Consider the following 20697-nt stretch of genomic DNA (forward strand, 5'->3'; position numbering starts at 1 on the left):
GCCCTTGCTCAGTGGGTTAACGATCCGGCGTTGCCGTGAGCTGTGGTGTAGGTTGCAGACGCGGCCGCGTTGCTGTGGCTCTGGCGTAGGCCGGTGGCTACAGCTCCGATTGGACCCCTAGCCTGGGAACCTCCATATGCCGCGGGAGCGGCCCAAGAAATAGCAACAACAACAACAAAAGACAAAAAAAAAAAAAAAAAAAAAACCCGCATCCACATGGATTACTAGTCAGGTTCATTACTGCTGAGCCACAAAGGGAACTCTAATTTTGAAAAAAATTTACTGCCACTATGAGCTTGACAGCTTTCCAACTTAAAAGATTTGCTGATGAGATTAGTGGTGGTGATATTATTAAAACTGGTCTTTTTTTTAGAGAGTAGAAAAAGAAATTGACTACTAAAAGATTAATATAACTCAATGATCCAATAATTTTCAAATGACAAAAGTATATGATTCAAAACCAGATATGGGTAACAGATTCACTTAAAGTGCAGCAGAGATATATCTATCTATCTGAAGAAGCTATTAAAAGAGCTTTCCCAATTTAAACTCATATCTGTGTGAGACCATTTTTCTTTGTGTACTTAACCAAAATTACAAATAACAACAAATTCAATGAGATGAAAATAGAAAAATCCACTTGTCCTATTTTAAGCCAGATAATGAAGAGATCTGCAGGGATGTCAAAACAATGCCACACTTTCACTACTGTTTTTGCTTTGCTACAAAACTATGATATTTCAGTTAATAATAATGAGTTTATTCAATAATCAGTTGTATAATAATTATGGAAACTTTTAAGTTTTAGGCATTTTTTTTTCTTTTTTAGGGCCAAACCTGTGGCATATGGAAGTTCCCAGGCTAGGGGTTGATTCAGAGCTGCAGCTGCCTGCCAACACCACAGCCACAGCAACCCTAGATCCAAGCACATCTGTGACCCATGTGGTAGCTTGCAGCAATGCCAGATCCGTAACTCACTGAGCGAGACCAGGAATCAAACCCTCATCCTCATGGATACTAGTTGGGTTCTTAACCTGCTGAGCCACAGTAGAAACTCAATTAAATTTTAGTTTCTAATGAGTAACCAGAAATGATATAACAAACATCAAAAAAAGGTTCTCTGAGATCCCCTTAATAGTATAACGGATTGCTGAGAAAATCCAGTGAGAAATACCATTTGATCTATATGGGCAGTTAACCTAGTACCTATATCATATAAAGATTGAATGAGTAGATAAATGTAATACTTTAGAAGAAAGTTAATTCACTAAAATAAAGAAATTGGAAGAAATTTTGAGAAGCTTAAAAGAATGTATGTCTTCAAAATATTAAAAATTGTTTTTCTAGATAGACTCTTCCAGATATCAAGACTTAATATAAGAAAAGTTATTCCAAGAACATAAATTTGAAGCAAGTAGAAACAAACATCAATATTACATAAAAGACAGTATAGAAAACAATCTATACATCTGAGTCATCATCTATATTAAAAAGATAATACTAAAATGCAATGATACATAAAATTTTGAATTAATAATTTTCTAATAATCCCTGTCAGCTGAATATTCAGAAGGGATTAAAAGGGATCCTTATCCCTACCTGACAATCTAGCAAAAATTAACTCTAAATGGACTATAAAGCTGAATGTAAAGGATGAATAATTAAAGATTTAAAAAAACAAAAGGATCATATTATTATAATTTGATTATGCAAATTATTTTTAAACAGAATGAAAAATATTTCCAAAAATGATGAAATTAGATTAAAAGTTAGAAATTATTATCAAAAAATGTAATAACATGAATTATTCTCAGAAACAAAACTTGAAAGGAATCTGATACAAAGATATTATGTGATTCTATTTTATAATGTACAAAAAAAGGCAAAACCTATCCATGATTTTAGAAGTCAAAATTAAGGTTACCTTTGGTAAGGGTTGCCTAAAAGGAAGGGTATAGAGGCATTCCGAGATTGTGATCATGTTTTATTTCTTGATCTGTTTGCCAGTCCCTGAGCATGGTCAATTTTTCAAAATAATTCAAATATACACTTAGGATTTGTAAATTTTTCTTGTAAATGTTATACCTAGATATCATTTTAATAAAACTGACTCTAAAAATTATTCACATGTATGAGAGCACAGGGAAGGGCATATGGCACTATTACTTTTAAAATATCTACATGGAAATATATACATATATAAAGAATAGATGAAAATAATATATAACATGATGCTGGTTTCAACTTAGACATTCAATGTATTCTGCTTTGACTATATAAGTACTAAGATTTGTTTTTCACAATAGTGCTTAAGTTTTGTGAAATAACAGAGAGATTGCAGAAACTTTATTGTATATGACAGGTGCTTAAGGTGTTTTATGAATTCTTCCAGTGCTGATAATGTGTTTATAGTAATTTTGTCCCGCTATTAAAGAGCTATTACCAAAGAGCTGTAGGGACTTTTACATTTTGATTGACTGAAGAACTGATTTTAGACCTATCTTGAGCAAAGATAAGAATACTTAGGAGAATATAGTTTGATGAAAGCAAGGTTTAGCAGTTTTACTCTATAACAAAGACTTTTATCTTCATGAAAGATAGGTGTTTGAGGGAAAGTAATGTAGTTTTCCCATGCAGTCTTTATTCCATCAATTATTTCTGAGCACCCAAAATTTTACATGATTATTAAATGTCCTAAACTTTTCTTTTGTAATTTACCATTTTATACCTATAATATATATTTATTTAGCACATTTATCATAAATGATGTAATGATTTATATACATGTTACTCTATCAAATTATGTATAATTAATTTTGTAATTACTATAACCCTCTCCCCACCCTGATCACCACCAGCAGTAGTTTTAAGTAATTGAAAATGAGAAGTGAGATGTTTGGGAAATGAGAATGCCAAAGCAAATCTCAGTAGCATAGAGTAAAAAAGTAGGAGAGGCTTTAGAATTCTCATTTCTGAAACATCTCATACCTCATTTGATATAGTCAATCAGGATGTAAATGTTACATATACCACAATAGTGGTAATATTTCCCTTTATAAAATATACCAATCTCAATTTAATAAATTTAGCGCTTTATGTCTTAAAAAATAATGGGAAATATTTGGGTTATCGACTAAGATTCTCAAGTCAGTACCACTGCCACCTATATGTACCACTGCATCACATCAGACAAATGGAACATGTAGTGTTTACAAGGTTCCTATACAAAACATGTCTAAAATATTTCCCTAGTTTTGGGGAGCAATAATGCATCTATAAAAGTACATAGAGATCCAAGAACATTGAAACTTCCTTAAATAACATACCATTTAGTTTAAAATAAGTTGAAATAACTTGAACTACATTAAAAGATGTTTATAAGGAGTCAAAATAGAAAAAAAAAATCAAGATGAAAAATATTTGCAAGCTCCAATGTAATTTTTAAGTTAAGAAATACTAAAATATAGGTGCATGATAATACATGAGAATAAACTTGTAAAATATTAAACAAATTACCTTTATAAGTTAAAATATCTAATTTTAAATGAGATGATTATGAAAAATACTGAACCATAAAATTTGTAAGATAACTTTTCTTTGTGTGTCCATATATATATATGGACATCACCATGTCTGCCTTATTCTGTTTATTAGAAACAAGATATTATATAAATCCAGTGCACTCCCAAGAGGAGAGTATTAAATTTTGAAATTTTAAAATAAGAACTATTAAAGAAGTTGTGGTTGTATTTTAAGAAAGAGAGAGAGAAACAGAGGGAGAGAAGAAGTAGGGAGAAAAGAGAGAAGGCAGCAGCAGGCAAACTCCAGTACAAGTGACAATGTCAGTAAATATGTTACACATATTGCAATAAAAAAAAAAAAACCACTACTTTTGGAAAGAAATTGGTAAATCTGTGAAAGAAATGACCATGTTATTTTTTATAATTCTATTCCATTTTCTAAAGCAACAATATGTAAAGAAATACGTACATAAGATGACTGATACAGCATTTTATGCAGGTAAAATATTGGCAATATTACTGATGTATCATTATACTGGTAATAATCATAATTTATTTATTCAGCAATTATATGATAAAGGTTAAAAGAAATGGGCTAAGTAAGGCACAAAAGTTCTGATGACCACATTATAGAATTATCATGGAACACCTCTCTGATTAGGCAGTATTCAAGCAAAGATCTAAATGAAAGGACAGGTCAAGCCATGCAAATTATCTATGCAAGGGTTACTTTAGCTAAATGAAAAGTCCAAATACTCAAAGGCTAGAATATGTTTGATACTGCCACAGAAGCATAAGTAGAGAGGTGGAATTGGAACAGAGGAAATGACAATGAAAATGGTATAAAGTGATATCTGATGAGTAATGGTGGGTGCATTGGGGTGGTAAGGGACAGAAGTCACCCATCATGTAGGAGTGGGATCTCAACGAGTGAAGGAAAATGAGATCCTGCTAAAATGGAAAGCCCCTTAAGAATCTGGAGCACGGCTATTATGAGGTGACCTGAATAATTAATACTTTCAAAGGATCTCTGCTGCTGCTGTGTAGAAATTTTTATGAGACCAAATAGAGACACAGGGAGAACAGTTGGAGTAATACTGCCATATTCCACATGAAAAATGGTTCTGCGTTTGACTAGGAAGAGGTAAAAATGGTTGTGATCTGCATAGGTTTCTCAGTTAAGAGCAGAATTTGTCAATAACTTGTTGCAGGATGTGAAAGAAAGTGGGAATTCAAGGCAGACTTAAGGGATTTTAGGTCTGACAACACGAACAGAGTTGCTACTTACTGAATTGGAGAAGATAAGGGAAAAGCCAAAATTTCTATTTTGGGCACATTAAGTATAAGATGCCTATTACGGACAAAATTGGAGATCCCAGTGGAATCCTTTAGATATATAGGTCTGTAGTTTAGAGGAGAGATAAAGCCTAGTTTTTTAAAAAAAACAATGGAGCTGTCATAATATAGAGGTTCTTAAAAACCCTGGAACTATATGAAATGAGAGAATGGGTATATATAAACAAGAAAGGTCTTTGGGACTCAGTTCAAAACATATGGCTAGAGAGGAGGAGGCATGACCTCCTACTACAAATGTCACTGTCAGTTAAATAGGAACCTGAGAGATAGTGGTAGCCTAGAATTCAAAGAGGGCGGGAATGTTGCAAAAAGGAAGGACTGAAGAAGACGTGGTCAGATGTCACATACAGTTTGAGAATGATGTTCACATTTCAACATTGGCTTTTCTGGTATGGTGTGAGCCAAAGTATTACTAGAGTTTGTGCAAGAGAGAAAGGAAGAGTGAATGTAGATAGTATGGATAAATAGCTTAGGGAATACTATTTAATAGCTTAGAATACTATTTAACTCTCTATTAAAAAATGAAGTCATCCTTATGGTGTGATCTTTTGAGAAAAGTTTAAGTAAAATGTTTAAGTGGAAAAAATGTAGAGTGTTGTGGATATTTTCATGGTATTTGGCTGAGTAACAGAACGTAATTTTTTTTAAGCACATATATTCATACTTGTGTTTATTTGCATGCTAAGAGAGAGAGAATGGTTGAAAGTTCATGTACCAAACTTGACATTTGTCGTCTTAGGGTAGAGGTGGGAGGATAGGAAAAAAAGAAGTAATGGATTCAATTTACTTTCATATTTTCTGGCTGATTTTGTGGAATCTGCATGGCTCTCTCGGCTTCAAAGAAAATCTAATGAAGGGTAAATTTACACGTAAGGTAGACTAGGGGGTCATTTGTTTATGCAATCTTTCAATCATCCCACAGATATTTAGTAAGCCAGGCAATACAGTAGGGCTAAGCTTGTGAACAGAACAAATGTAGTTCCTGTCTTTACAGATTCTATATTCTAGAGCAGTTGTTCTCAACTGGCTGCATGTTAGAACTGAACAATCCATTGCATAGACCATACCAAGAATAATTGAAATGAACCCTGAATGTTGAAATCTGGGCAGCTGTATTTTTATAAAGGTCACTAAGCAATTCTGTTGCACTGAGAATTTAGTATCGCTACTTGAAGAAATGGTTAAGGTTCAGTAAATATATCCAACTGGTAAAAATAATATTTTGGAGATGTTCCCTGGCAGGATAGTGGGTTAGGGATCCGGCATCGTCAGTGCTGTGGCTCTGATTGCTAGTGTGGTGCAGGTTCAGTTCCTAGCCTGAGAACTTGCACAAACTGTGGGCATGGCCCCAAACCTCCAATATTTTGGAGAACACTAGGATGCTCTCCCACAGCCTTACTCCACTTCACCAGGATAAGTGAATAACATTAACATGTTTTTCCTTAACACATTCTTGCTGGAATTAATAAATATGTCTTCATGTACATTTTAAAATTGTGGTGTTATATGTGTGGTTATACTTACCATATATACATATACAGACAATTATATATACATATACAGGCATTTATATAAACATATGCACATATATGTATGTGTGTGTATATGTATAACATAAAATTAACCATTCTGATTTTTAGGTGTAGAGTCATTAATCAATATGTTTTTAAAGGAAGAAGTAGTTTGTGGGCCACCAAAAACTACAACCATATACTACTTTCTATGTGTGTGTGGGAATGACATCTAACAACAAGTTAGCCTCCAAAAAATTCCATTGGTCAAGTTTTTGTTTTTTAAAGTTTTTTGTTTGACTTTTTTTTTTAACAGGAGTACCTTGCTCTCTGTTTACTAATAAATAAATTGTATAAAATCATACCTTTACTACAAATTATATCAGTATAAACCATAGAAATGTTGTCCCTTTACATTTTTATGAAGTACTTTAGCAATGAAATAAGTATTCTTTACAAAAATCACAAACAAAGCACTCATCTCTCAGATCTTATACTTGGAAGGGCCCATAGGCTCATCTTCTTTTAACCATACTGTTGGTTTATTTATTTATTCATTTTTATAAATAAATACATTTAAACCTATAGAGACAAGGTGAACCAGAGAGGCCTTACTTACATAATAGAACCAAGGCTGATACCTAGGTTTGTGAGTCCTGCAGTCTTTCCTCTGTTAAAAAATTCTCCCTTTACACTTCTGTAAATTAATGTATTAGAGAGAATGATATTTGTTCATTTATAACCCATTCTGTTGCCTTCTTTCCTCTACTTTCTTTCTTTGTTGACTTCTCACTTTTTCCCCCTTTCCTCTCTTCTTTCCTGGTTAAGTTCTGATGCTGTATTTGCTTTTAATTTATTTTCACAGCAAGACCACTTTGGATACCAGCCAACCTTTATTTTCTGTGAAGAAGATAAATGCTGTTTGTTATGTGCAATGTTGCTGTTTTTTGTTCTTGGTGAAGTCAAACAGAGAGGATATTCAGCCAGCATTTACTCCAGCTCATTTGGACAGAGATGTTTCTTCCTCAGGTTTCCTTCAGAAAGTGACTTTAAGTAAGCTCTGCCTCTGGCATTCACCCGGACTTTGAACCTTGTGATTGGATCTGGCTTTTCAGTTCAGACGTGTACTAATTTAATCTACTGACCTTTTGCCTTCTCCCTCATTTTCTAAAAACATTTAATCATGGGAAGCTATTTTATCTTCAAGAGTTTTCAGTCCCCTGTGGCATGTTATCCTCATAGAATATATCCAAACAAATCAAATGCATTTGATCAAATAAAGCTTATAAAATCTAGATAGTGATTTACTAACAAATTCAACTTTAAGAGCAATGGCCTGATAGCCACTGACTTCACAGTAATTTAATTTAATAAAGGAGTACTTTTGCTTTTGAAGTTGTTTTGAGTAATTAACAATGAAAACTGTACTCATAACCTCTAGTGAAATGGATAAAAAATTATAATCAAAGCATAATAGTAATAATAACAAAAAAATAAAACAAAACCATAAGATTTATCTATAAATGGCTTGCATTAATACTTAAGCATGCATATAGTCTTTCAGTTAAGAGAATACTAATTCATGTTTTTATCATAGTTTCCCTCCACCCATAAATAGGTTCGAGTACATGAGTATGCTCTAAACTCCATTCACCTAAATGTTATAACTCTACATCATCACCTGTGTTAGCAAATCTGAGCTACATTGTCTCCTAGCCACATATTTTAGCACATTTTTACCTAGCCACATTTTTTAGCAACAGTTGTTTTTGAAAGGGCTAAAAGTACTTCCTAAGATATTTTAAAACTAAATTTATGTTCTCCATTTTTCTAATAACATTTAATTCTATATCTTTTTAGTTATGAAATTTAATCACATTTTTCCAGGTTTTCACATAATGACTTGTTGTCCAGATAGATGCTTACATTTCTTCCAATTTCACTTTAAAAAATGGGATTGTATGAACTTTAATTTTTATGTATTAAAAGACCAAGCCTAAATATAAATTAGTTGTATTTAAATGCTTGATGTTTGCATTGAGAGGATTTGCTTTCTCAAAACCTAAGGCATAAATTAATTCAAAATATTAACTTAACTTTGAGCATAACTGAGCTACAACTGAATATATAAATACCTAATTCAATTTTCACCTGGGCTTTTGGGACTCAAATCTATTTTCTAGCTGTACTTGATAAGTACATTGGAGAGGATTTAGAAACAGAATCAAAGTCAAGTGTGAATTCTTTTTGAAAAGTGAACTTTATATTTCCATAATTAACTTGATTATTTACAAAAATTTATATGTACCCAGCATAGTTTCCAGAGGTTTTGAATTTTGAGCTTGTATAAGGAGGTAGGTTAATGACTAGGAAAGTGGGCTATTAATAACATTGCTAATACTTTTCTGAAAATCACCTACAACCTGATACTTTTTTTTCTTATCTAACTTTAAACTTTCTCACTCAAATGTATGAATTAGTTATTAAGAAGTTTCAGATTTTCTTTGCTGTTTTCCAAGTACAATTTTTTCATTGATACAGTATTTTGTATTAAACAGTAAAGTAACCCAGTAATACATATACATATATTTCTTTTCTTATATTATCTTCCATTATGGTCAATCCCAAGAAATTGGATATTGTTCCCTTTGCTATACAGTAGGACCCCATTGCTTATACATTCTAAGTGTAATAGTTTGCATCTACCAACCCCAAATTTCTAGTTTATCCAACTCCCTCCTCCCTCTCCCTTGGCAACCACAAGTCTGTTCTCTATATTTGTGAGACTGTTTCTGTTTTGTAAATAGGTTAATTTGTGCCATATTTTAGATTCCACATATAAATGATATATGGTATTTGCCTTTCTCTTTCTGACTTACTTTGCTTGGTATGAAAATCTCTACTTGTATCCATGTTGCTGCAAATGTCATTATTTCATTTATTTTTATGGCTGAGTAAAATTTCAATGTATACATGTTACCATATCATCTTAACCCATCTGTCAATGAACATTTAGGTCATTTCTATGTCTTGGCTATTGTGAATAGTGCTGCAATGAACATGAGGGTGTGTGTATCTTTTTGAATTACAGTTTTGTCTGGATATATGCCCAGGAGTAGGATTGCTGGATCATATCGTAGTTCTGTATTTAGTTTTCTGGGGTACCTCCATGCTGTTTTACACAGTGGTTGTACTAACATATATTCTTACCAACAGTGTAGGAGGGTTCCCTTTTCTCCACACCCTCTCCAGCATTTATTTGTTGACTTGTTAACAATGGTGATTCTGACCTATGTGAGGTGATACCTCATTGTAGTTTTGATTTGCATTTCTTTGGAGAAATGTCGATTTTGCATCTTTATTCATCAAAAATATTGGCCTCTTAATTTTTTTGTAGTATCTTTGGTTTTGGTATGAGGGTGATGGCTGCTTCACAGAATGTTGTTGGGAGTATTCCTTCAATCTTTTGGAAAAGTTTAAGAAAAGACTGTTTTAAGTTCTTTGTATGTTTGGCAGAATTTGCCTGGAAAGCCATCTGGTCCTATACTTTTATTTGTAGCAAGCAATTGTATTACATATGCATTTCATTTCATTTCTAATGATTGGTCTGTTCAAATGATCTATTTCTTTCTTTCTTTCTTTCTTTTTTTTTTTTTTTTTAGCTTTTGAGGGCTGCACCCACGGCATATGGAGTTCCCCAGGGGTCTAATCCGAGCTGCAGCTGACAGTCTATGCCACAGCTACAGCAAGGCCAGATCCAAGCTACGTCTGTGACCTACACCGCAGCTCACGACAATGCCGGATCCTTAATCCACTGAGAAAGTCCAGAGAATGAACCTGCGACCTCATGGTTCCTAGTCGGATTTGTTTCCCCTATGCCACGATGGGAACTACTCAAATGATCTATTTCTTTGTAATTCAGTTATGATGGGCTGTACACTTCTAGAAAGTTTTCCATTTCTTCTAGGTTGTCAAATTTGTTGGAATGTAATTGTTCATAGTATTCTTTCTTTTTTTCTTTTGTATTTCTGCAGTATCAGTTGAGCTTTCTCTTTTTTCATCTCTTATTTGGCTGATTTGGGTTCTCTCTTTCCTTCTTGGTAAGTCTGGCCAGAGGCTTGTCAATTTTGTTTACCTTTTCAAAGAAAAATTTTTTATTTATTTCCGCTCCACTCTATGATTTCCTTCCTTCTTCTGACATTAGGTTTGGTTTTTAACTTTCTAATCACTTTTAGGTGGTAAAATTATGTTATCTGAGATTTTTCTTGGTTTTGGAGGAAGGCCTGTATCAATATGAACTTCCCTCTGAGAAATGCTTTTGTGACATCCCAAATATTTTGTATGGCTGTGTTTTCATTGTTCTCTGTTTTTAAATTTTCTTTTTGATTTCCTCATTGACCCATTGTTTTTTTTAGTAGCATGTTTAGTCTCCAGGTAGTCAGTTTCTTTTCATTTCTTTTTCTGTGGTTGATTTCTAGTTTCATGCCATTGTGGTCAGAGAACATGCTTGGAATAATTTAAATACTCTTTAATTTCTTGCGGTTAGTTTTTGCCCCAGTATGTGATCAATCCTAGAGAATGCTCCATTTGCACTAGAAAAGAATGTATACTCTGTTTTTTTAATGTAATGGCCTGAAAATATTATTGGATTTTTTTCATCTTGTTGCCAAGATACCAAAACAATCTCTTATGAAACCTGTGTCCAGAACTTAAAGATTTAAACAAATGGATAAATTCAAGTCAGATATCTGTGCGTATGGATTTTTTTCAATATATTTAACATAGAAAGGTCATGTTTTGTTGTATTTATAACCAATTTGATCTTGTTCAAGTGTGACCTGATAGAATTAACAGAATATATAACATAATCATTTGCGACAAAGGACCTCTTCTCTCTTTGGGGGGAATTAAAAAAAAAGAAAGAAAAAGAAGGTAGAAAAAAATAAAGGAATAAGCAAACCATGAGAACTGAGTAATGAACTCTATTCTTCATTTTACTATGAAGACAATTTTAAGACATTGACCAAAAGTGTCTTTCCTAAAATATAATTTGATTGAACTTTAGTCTCCCCAAATCCAAAACCAATATGAAACAAATATATTTTTGATTGTTTACTATGTGAAATTATAATCATTCAAGAAAATTATTTCTCCTAATTCTTCAAATTGTTCACCAGTGGTAATAAACTTCCCCCAAAAGAAATTAAAATGTTGCTGCTTTTGCCTAATTTTTTATGGCCAACCTGAAATCAGACATTTCATGTGGTTTTCTGCCCATGACAATTATTTTCTCCATGCTAAGTTACTAAACACTATAGTTTCAAAGTTCACAGTGTTTAAAGAAGATTTGCTTCCATTAGAGACTCACTGACATTGAAGACTTTCTGTGGGAGGGAGCAAAGGATTTTGACATTCTTGAATCTAACATCCCTCCATCCATCCAATTTAAGACTGAAACTCTCTTACCATATTAGGACTGCTTACTCACCTTAACTTTGCCCAGATCCTATAATGAAGAACTGAGACTCTAAGATATTTAATCAACCTCTACTTAGCAACAAAGTTCTACAAAAAGGTAGATAGAAAATTTTCTCATGGATGGGGAGACTCATTATCATAAACTATCTTCAAACTGATTTTTTTTTTAAATCTGAATATTCCACTGTCATAAAAAAGTGGAAAAGAAAAAGAAAAAATACATGTGGCTCTCTTCTTCCCTCAACCAATATCTGAAAATTCCTCCAGAGAGATGAACCTGTCTGAAATGTTTAGTATTTTTAAGTTCCAAAAATAATTTTTGGGAAACACAAAGGGTTAGATTATGTTTGTCTGTTTGTTGTAGCGGAAATTCTACTCAGTGCGGGAGGGATGTGAATAACTTGGATGAAGGAAAAAAATATGTCTATGTTGCACTATCCCTTGTACTCATCATGATTTTGGATTTCTCATGTGAGTTTTTTTCTTTTTTTATAACAGCATAAGTAAAATTGGGCACAAGTAATTCTGTTACCTGTAGCAGAAACATCTAAAATAGTCATTTTGGAAATGAAAGCATAAATAAACAACTCCAAGGCTTTTGCAAGGCCATAAACAAAATGAAAAGACAACCTACAGACTAGGAGAAAATATTTGTAAATGGTGCATCCAACAAGAGGTTAATTTCCAAAATATGCAAATATCTCACACAACTCAATATCAAAAAGACAAACTACCCAATGAAAAAATGAATAGAAGATCTAAATAGACATTTCTCCGAAAAAAAGACATACAGATGGCCAACAAGCCAAATACTCAACATCACTAATTATTAATAAGAAATAGAAATCAAATCCACAATGAGACACTGTAAAACAACTATACTTCAATAAAATCTTTCAAAATAATACCTTATGATATCACTTATATCTGGAATCTAATATATGGCAGAAATGAACCTTTCCACAGAAAAGAAAATCATGGACTTGGAGAATAGACTTGTGGTTGCCAAGGGGGAGGGAGTAGGATGGATCGGGAGCTTGGGGTTAACAGACGCAAACTATTGCCTTTGGAATGGATTAGCAATGAGATCCTGCTGTTTAGCACTGAGAACTATGTCTAGTCACTTATGATGGAGCATGATAATGGGAGAAAAAATAATGTGCACCTGTGTGTGTAACTGGGTCACCATGATGTACAGTAGGAAAAAAAATTAGTATTGGGGAAATAACAATAAAAAAATAAAAATAAAAAATGTAAAAACAACAGTGAGGTCAGAATGATCATCATCAAAAAGTCAATAAATAATAATAAATGCTGGAGAGTGTGGAAAAGGGGAACCCCTCTCTACACTATAGGTAGGAATTTAAATTTTTGCAGCCACTATGGAAAATAGTATGGAGATTCCTTTTAAAAAATACAAACATAATTCCCATATAATCCACCAAAATCCTCATCCTGGGCACTTACTCAGAAAAGGTGAAAACTCTACTTTGAAATGATACCTTCACCCCAATGTTCACAGCAGCACTACTTACAATACTGAAGACATGGTAGCAACCTAAGCATCCAGAACAGATAAAGAAGATGTGGTATACATATATGTATACACATATACATACATATATACATATATATAAAATGAAATTTTAGTCATAAAGAAGAATGAAACATTGCTATTTGTATGGACATAGAAATTATCATACTAAGTCAGAAAAAAATATTAAATGATACTGCTCATATGTAAATCCAAAAATGATACAAATGAACTTATTTTCAAAACAGACTCACAAACAGAAAACAAACTTATGTTTACCAAAAGGAAAAGGTGAATGTTTACCAAAAGGAAAAGGTGAATGTTTACCAAAAGGAAAAGGTGAGAGAAATAAATTAGGAGTATAGACTTTATTAGATATATGCCACTATATATAAGATACATGCCACTATATATAAGATAAACAACAAGGATTTACTGTATAGCACAGGAAACTACATTATCTTGTAATAACCTATAATGGAAAATAATTCACTATATATACATACACACACACACACACACACACACCCATTTGCTGTTCTCCTGAAAATAACACAATATTGTAAATCAACTACACTTCAATAAAAAAAGGAGTCATTTGGTAAAGGAGCTACATTCCTTAATCAAGATTTTAAAAATGTTTTCACTTTCAGGCAAATAAAAGAATAATTTAAATCCATACCTAATGATCTTGGAATAAAATATTTGTAAGTCAGTTTGGAAATACTGTTACTGTCATTATCAAAAGTATATAATAGCACAGCCTTGATGAAATAACAGATAGTAAATCATGAATATAAAACTATAAGTTTTATTTATAATTGAGCTCCTCATAGATTGTAGATAATTGAGGAAAACAATTCTCAGATACTATCAAGCAGTTTTTCCATTTTTGGTTTTTTGTTCTATTACATTTAATTTTTATTAAAAATTTTAATACTTGTCTTAAGAAATGCTTAACTCAATATTTGATACTATATGTAATCAGTAAAAAAGGAACATATCAGTATGACAGGTTGAAAACTTAATTCTCTAAGTATAGGGTATAGCTTTTAAAATAATAAATTGGCATATAGTCCTCAGTAGAAATGGTTCATTAGACAAAGAGAAATGTATATGTGTGAAATTCTAGATTTCAGGAAGGTTTTCAAACACTGAAGTAATTAAAAACAAAGACACTTTATACTTTTTACTCATTCCAAATGACAGCGCATTTTGAAATATGAAACTTTCATTCTTCTGCCTTAAACGGATGCTGCATCAAAATACAAGGAAAACTAGTAGTGTGAACTGCAGATGTTTATCAAATTTTAAATTCCTTAAAAATTTACTCATTATACTTTTTGTCTTGACAATCCCAAAGATCTTTCCATTACTGTTTTTATTTTAATCATTTTTAGTGAGTAATCAGGAGTGAAAAAGCTAGGACCCATTTCTTTTATTTTTTTAAAAAAATTATTGGAGTATAGTTGACATAAAATGTTGTGATTAGATTCAGGTTAAAAAGTGGATGACTTATACATTTAAATGTCTATTTTCCTCATATAGGTTATTACCAACTATTGAGTAGATTTCCCTGTGCTTTACAGAAGGTTCTTGTTAATCACCTATTTTATACAGTGGTGATTATATATGTTTCTTCCACCTTCCTATTTTCTAAGGTATGATAATCCTATCATAATCCTATGATAATCCTAAAATTAGTTTTAAAAATCTTTCACTCTGTTTCTGTTGTATGTATAAGTTATTTTGTATCATTTTATTAGATTCTACATATAAGTGATATCATATTAGTTTTTCCTCAGTCTTACTTCACACAGTATGGTAATCTCTAGGTCTAGCCATGATGCTGCAAATCGATTACTGACACTTCTCAAAAGACAGCAGCCAGAAATACATGAAAAGATTCTCAACATCACTAATTATTGGAGAAATGCAAGTCAAAACTATAATAAGCTATCACTTCACATGAGTCAGAATTTTCATCATCAAAAAGTCCACAACTAATAAATGCTGGAGAGGTTGTGGAGAAAAGGGAACCCTCATACACTGTTGGTGGGAATATAAATTGGTACAACCACTATGGAAAACAGTATGGAGGTACCTCAGAAAACTAAACTACCATATGATCCAGCAATCCAACTCTTGGGCATATATCTGGAGAAAACCATAATTTGAAAAGATACACACACCCCAATGTTCATTGCAGCACTCTTTATATAATAGCCAAGAAATGGAATCAACCTAAACATCCACTGACTAGAGGAATGGATGAAGAAGATGGATAAAGAAAATATTTTATGTATAACAGAATATTATTCAGCCATAAAAAGAATGATGGCAGCATGTGGGTTGGAAAGGGCTTAGAAATGTTTCTTTTTTTTAACCTTAAAGTTTACCACCAGGCCTATAACTCAGATGTTGACTTTTCCTGTGGCCAAAGCCCACTATGTTCTTCAGTTCCTACAAACTCTGGATTCAGCAAGATTTTCACTGTAAACTTTCTGCAGAAGTAGTTCTTTAGCTCCACAGTTGATGCACTGTTGGCTTTCATAACCCTGACTTTCATATCTGCTTGACATCCCATATATCATTGGCTTTCCCAGTTTATCCATGTTTTGAAAGGATGGCTTGTATTATCTCCAAAGTATTAAAAAGTGGTTTTATAAATTGAATTGCAGCCTACTGATTTATAAATTATATATTTATTGACAAATAATTATGTAATAAAGAATTAGTGTTTCTATATTTATATTTAATGTAAATTAATATATTTATATAGCAGCAATTTACTTAAAATTAATACATATATTTATGAAAAAAGAATTAGTTATCAGTATTTATTATATTTAATATAAATTAATGTATTTATAAAGGAGCAATTTACTTATTTAAAATAATATATATATTCATATATTATAAAATAATTCAATTTCTTCTGGGGAATACATAACACTTCAGTCAATTCTCTATTTTTTTGTTTTGTTTTCCATTGCCTAATAAGCCTAATTTGCCTGCCTTCAAATTTCTCTTACTTCATGTAACTGTGCCAGTTTCCCAGAAACCTGGCCCTTTCCCACCCACATTTTTCACTTTATTATACTTGATGTATAATTCTCTGCTGAGTCAGGTTATGATGAAATTAAGAGAAGGATAACTTTAAGTGACTACCATGGTAGTAGGCATGGCTTCATTAGGAAAATTATAGTTTACCTTTCATAATAAAATAGGAACAACTGAACTTAAAGAGCTAAAGCATGAACTCTGGAGAGAGCCCTGGTTCAACTTCAAACTGTCAATTAGCTGTATATGACTAAGAATTTTACTTAACTTTGAATGGTCTTCGTTTTTTTCCATGCATTTTTAAAAATAGAAATAATTATACCTACCACACATTATTATAAGGATGAAATTAGACAGTATGCTTAATTGTGTTTTAGGTATTGAGTGACTGGAATTCAATAAATGTCATCCATTTCACATGCTGCCATCATATAATTTTATATCAAGTTCATGTTCAAAATGAATCCATTTCAAAAATGGCAAATTTTTCAATCTGTTGTAAAATAAAGATAAATATGTTTTAAAACATTGAGTATTGGTGTATATCTTGGAAACTAAAAGTTGTCATCTCCCCCTCACAGAAATTGTCAAGAAACATTATGGAACCAGACAGCAAGAGGTCCATCACGCTTTATTACAAGCACATACACTTTAAAAGTCCCATTTTAAATTCTAGATAGTAAGGTGGACATTACACAATGATGAAAGCACTTATTCTGGAACAAACATCAGGTCCTCCCTTTTATGTTTTAGAGCATTAACAGGTGAACTGGTTAAACAGACAAGTGATTTAGCTTTATGCTGCCCTCCCTCTTTCAGTTCCTCCTGGTCTCCTCTCCTGGGTGATAGCAAATGCCAGTCAGTGTCTTATTTAAATCCTTGGGAGATATTTTTGAACACATATTTTCAGTCCAACCTGTACCTGTTTTTATAGAGTATCTGCTAACTTAATTCCTCATGGGTATCGTGAAAAGGTCTGCCATGCAATGAGGCCTTTCCAACTAGAAGAAATAGTTGTTACCCAACAGTAGATTTAAGTTTTTGTTTATACTAGAAATCAGTGAAATAAAGTTAGTGTTATAATTTCGTGGTTTAGATGGGAAAGATCTAGCTATTTTATTTTTATGTTGATTTAAAAAGTTTAAATTGTGGCGAAATAAAAAAAGTAAATTATAAGTGACAAACTGGTAAAAGTAATTTCATAAAAGGTTAATATCTATAAACATTCACTTATATTCAGAAATAGTTTCAAAACAGAGGGAAGATACCAATAAAAAGACATAAAATTGGTGTAGTTTTATGAACAGTCATTTCATAGGACAAAAGGAACATCAACAGGCCATGTGAAAAATGCTTATATTTTCTCATTAATAAGAATACTGCAAATTAAAACTACTTCAAGTGTGTGTCTTCCCAAAATTCATGTTGGAATCATAAACCTTAATGGAATGGCATTAGAAGATAGGCCTCTTAATTAGGCTAAGATTTAGTCATAAAGGTGGGATCTTCCTGATGAGATTAACATCTTTATTTTAAAAAGGAGGATGAGACATCTTTCTCTCTCTCAAAATGCAAATGCTTCAAGGTCACAGAATCAAAACACTAAGGACAACCAATCACAAATAACTCACTGGGCTGTAAGCAACAGCCAATCAAAATTTCCCTGCCTTTGCTTCCATGCTTTTTCCATGTCCTCCCCAACTACTGAGGAGTGCTCCTAACTGCTTCTTCTGATATGGTGCTGCCCCATTCCACAAGATTTTCACTTGAACTCTTAAAAACATTAATATGCAGCAGTTTACCTTTTAACACACTACACTTTTCATAAAAAAGCCAATACAAAAAGTCAATTCTATCACAGAAATAATTGACTTTCATTTTATGAGCAAAATACAATACTTCTATTAGAATTTTGAGAATAAAATGTTATATGGAATATAATACAAAACAGTCCAAATTTCAAGCAATTGACACCTCAAAACAGTGGAAAAGATGTGGAAACTGTTAGAATTTATCTTTTATTTCTCAAATAAAGATAAGTTCATCTTGCTAAATTGTTTGAGGTCTTATTCAAACACATTCATTTATTTAAAGCTCATGAACCTTTTTGTATGAGGTTATCAGGTCTGTTTTAATATAGAAACTGTAGCATTTATAAGGAATGGTTTAGAACTTAGAACTACCTATAATAACCTATACAAATAAGAAACCATGGAGACTCTTGAAAAATTTTGAGCCTTTGCTGCATTTACTTAGCTAACACTTTGGATTCATGATTCATCTATAGGTAATGGTAGTTACATTAAGCCTATTTCTATACAGTAAAAAATGTCACACAAAAAGCTATTTCAATGACTTAAATTTCACATGTTCTAGAAAATTGCTTATATAACAATCAGCCATTTGATGCAATAAAAATCTATCACAATCATTGGAGAATTGTTGTTTCTTACATGGCATTCTTTCATTCCACATTTATTGTGAACATTTGGGGAGCAGTTTTACATTTTAGTAGTTACCATTTTTTGATAAATTAACTTTTTAAAAATATTAAAGGTATACTAATTAAGCATTTTTCTTTGTACTGCATTAAAATTTGCCTTGTTTGCCTCAGCCACTATATTATTACATAATATCTGAATGTTATATTAATACTAGTATTAATTAATTATTAAGTATTTTCATTTTGGCATATGGATTTGTGAGGGAATGTGTCCTTGCTGTTTTGCTGATCCATATTTCTCTGTCCCTAGCACCTAACAGCAATTCACCTCTAAATAATAGGAACTCAAGTTCATGTTATATATCTGAGGGGGCATAGCACTAACTTTTTGAGTAAACAGATTAATGAGATATGAAAAATAAATGCGACATGCTATTCTTAATTGGATCTTTTTTCTAGATTTTATTGGTACAATCAATAAAAATTGATGAAGTTTGAGAATTGATAGTAATTTATATATCATTGTTCTTATTATTTTGACTATTATGTCAGCAACTTATCCTCAAATAGCTCAGAAAAATAAAAAACTTACTTTAATAATTCTTGTAATTATTTTATAGGCATGAAACTACTTAAAAAGTACAAAGAAAATTGGCCATGGAATATATAGTTAAATTTAAAAACTAAGAGTATCATCTGTATGTGTCTCTATGTATTTCTAAAATACATTTTATTCTTAAATTATTTACATGGTTAAACCAATATTATAATGTTAAAGATACATTTTATAAATACCCACATTTTATAAATACCCACAAGAGGTTTGATTCCTCTTAGGAAAAGCATTTCCAATTATATTAAAAAATAATCAACCTGAATTATTTTATTTAATCCTACTGGAAATAAAACATCAATTTGAGTGGTGGTATGACAGTGAATGATAAAGTACCATAATCCTAGAAAACATCTCTTTATGTGGCATTCACTATTCTGAATACCACAATTAAAATATTTCATTATTAATGCCCTCAATTATTAATCCCAATTTTAGAGATGAGAAAATTGTAAAGCCCAAAACAGTAGATGGGGAATATTTATCGTGTAACAGATGAACGTCTTTTAGGCTGAACCACATATGGTTATATAAACAGGGTAGGGAGCATATCTTGACATCTGTTAATTTCTTGTTCCTTTTACTTCGTATTTGAAAATAAGTTGAGAAAATTCAAAAAGACTATTTGTGTTCCATCAACATCTGCTCAGTATTCTTGAATTAAGTACGAAATTATAGGTAATTTAAAACTTCTAGCCTTTTAATAAGGATATTATCTCATTCTTAGAATGATAAAATGGCTATAAATCCATTATATTTATTTCAAATAATCGCATTTATTACATTATAAGCATTACGAGAATAAATTAATACAGAACTCATATTGTTTTAAGAGTAAGAACATACTGCCCATCTGGAATGTCTTTGGTTATTTAGCAAACTATTCAGTAATAAAATTATTCTGGACAACACTATAAATCAACTATACTTTAATAAAAATTAAAAATTAAAAATAAGAAAATTATTCAGAAAAAATAGAAAATAAGAATTTCATTATCAGTAACTTATTATGATCTTGTTTGTCAGACATAAAATTTCTTTCTCATCAAAATCTTATGAGAAATATTCCATTCTTAATCCCTTTAAGGAGATCTGATTGCTGAGCTTGCAATCAATCTTTAGAGTTTGATACAGATAAGAGTATTAAATATTATATTCCTAAATTGAATGTAATATAT

Source organism: Phacochoerus africanus, chromosome 10 (assembly GCF_016906955.1).
Source record: "Phacochoerus africanus isolate WHEZ1 chromosome 10, ROS_Pafr_v1, whole genome shotgun sequence".
Classification (NCBI taxonomy): domain Eukaryota; kingdom Metazoa; phylum Chordata; class Mammalia; order Artiodactyla; family Suidae; genus Phacochoerus; species Phacochoerus africanus.